Below are 1,918 nucleotides of genomic sequence, written 5' to 3'. Positions count from 1 at the left end.
GGAGGCGAGTGTTTCCCCCTGGGCCTGGCGCCGAGCGGGCGGAGCTGCGGACAGAGGACGCTGGGGAGCCCGGCGGAGGGGCCGGTCATCGAGGACTGACTCGGACTCCTTCTCGACGCGGCCCTCGTGTGACACGGCACTGAAGCCGCAGCTCACGTGGAGGGAGGAGCGAACCGGACACACGTCCTCAGAGGAACGAGGGAGCAGGAGGCAGCCGCGACGCCGTCCCAGGGAGTGTGCCCGCCTGGCCTGTCCCCGGCTGGTGTGAGCGGCCCTCAGCGCGCTGTGCGAAGGACGGACGTCGCGACGGCCCGTGTCCACCCAACGACCGTGCCACACCGCTGCTGAGCCTGTCTGATGCGTGCGTGTGTCTTCGCGTGGAGACCTGGCAGCCCTGGAGGGACCGAGAGTCGGTTTGTGTCATCGTCATCGTCGTCGTCATCGTCGTCGTGTTCTTCAGGGAGGACGCCGCGTGCGGGGCTGCGAGCGACGTGGGCCGGCTCGGCGGGCGGAGGCTCGAGGTAAGTGAGTGCTGCTCGCTGCGGCTCACGAGGCGGTAGCTTCATGACTCTGCTCTCAAAGTGCGTCCCTGTGCAGTGTGACTCGTAACGGAGACACTGCGTCAGGCGAGGGTGACGTGCACTGTCCCCATACTGTGTCATCAACACGAGGGCTGCTGTCTGCCGCGGAATCTCTCACGACTCACCCGTGAGTGTGCAGGCCGGGCCGCCGCGGGCCGGTCACTTCGCTGCAGGCTCATCAGCCATCATTACGCCTGCAAACAAGGACGGATCCCTTTCTCACGTTACCTTTTCGTTTTAGGGTCTAGTGTCAGTTACACTCGTAGCATAAGACAGTACTGATTTACATACTGACAGATGGTGCATCCTGTAAGCCGATGACGTATACTTAAGGCGTCGGTAAATGCAGCAAACTGCTGTAAATGCATCCTCCTCACGATTTTTATCAACGCAGCATACGATACACGTAACAGAATGTCTTACAGGACGTCTGCGTTATCGGTAGGGCTTCTGGTCAACAGTAGGCGATCAGTCGTTCAGTTTTTGGGGAGCCAAAAGTACTACACAGACTCTTGACCGTGCGGGGGGCTGTGCCCCTGTCCCTCATGTTGTTCAAAGGTCAACTGTATTTTCAGTTCTTAAGAGACTTAGGAGCAAATTAAACCTACAGTTAAAAATGAAACAATAAAGAGCAAAATTAATGAAATTATAAGTGAAAATATACGTAAAAAGAAAAATGGGTAAAGTCGAAAACGGATCGATGAATAGTATTGGTAAAATTCTAGCCAGACAGGTTAAGGGAAGTTAACAGCCAAGACACAAATACCAGTATCTAGACACGTGAGGAGGAGAATCGCTCGAGATTCTGTAGGTATTGCCATAACAATAGGGCCATTTATAAACATGTTCGTGCATAAATCCCCGTATTTATACCTATCGATTTGATAAATAGAATGGAAAAATTTCTTGATAAACTCAAACTGCCAAAATTCAGTCAAGTAGTAGATTATCTGAAGAATCCTTTTTTAATGAAATGAATTTGTAATTAAAATCCTTCTCGCAAAGATACTCCAGGTCAGTAGAGCTTCACATTAAACGAAAAATACCAATTCTACACAATTGTGCAGGAAATTGAAGAAGGAATGCTTTTCGATTTCTTCTAAATGAATAGCATAGAATAGGAAAAAAAATTTTAAGGAAAACTATAAAACAATATCCCTTAAGAGCATAAGTGCAAAAAATGATCCAACTTTGAGTGAATGGAATGAGACCATACACAGAGTGAGTCCGTGGCCAGGCAGGATCTAGCCAAGGACTGCGAGGTGGGCTTAACACTTTAAATTCAGTTTGCGATTCCAGCTGACAGACCACGTTGTGTCACTTTCGGGCAATGAGAC

At 50.5% G+C, this 1,918-nt stretch overlaps 1 long non-coding RNA gene across 1 annotated transcript in view; it reads left to right on the top strand.

The window, feature by feature from the left end:
* Window positions 1-9: 9 nt before the first annotated feature.
* LOC111732117 overlaps window positions 10-1,918 on the top strand; it is a 10,425-nt gene continuing 8,516 nt past the window's right edge. Inside the window, exons 1-2 of the long non-coding RNA XR_002777429.1 lie at window positions 10-521; window positions 583-585. This is a non-coding gene — a long non-coding RNA (uncharacterized LOC111732117). The remainder of the gene's footprint in view (window positions 522-582; window positions 586-1,918) is intronic.

Source organism: Pteropus vampyrus, unplaced genomic scaffold, assembly GCF_000151845.1.
Source record: "Pteropus vampyrus isolate Shadow unplaced genomic scaffold, Pvam_2.0 Scaffold427, whole genome shotgun sequence".
NCBI classification, from domain to species: domain Eukaryota; kingdom Metazoa; phylum Chordata; class Mammalia; order Chiroptera; family Pteropodidae; genus Pteropus; species Pteropus vampyrus.
Note: the sequence above shows the minus strand (reverse complement) of the source record. Positions and strands in the feature narration are given on the sequence as shown.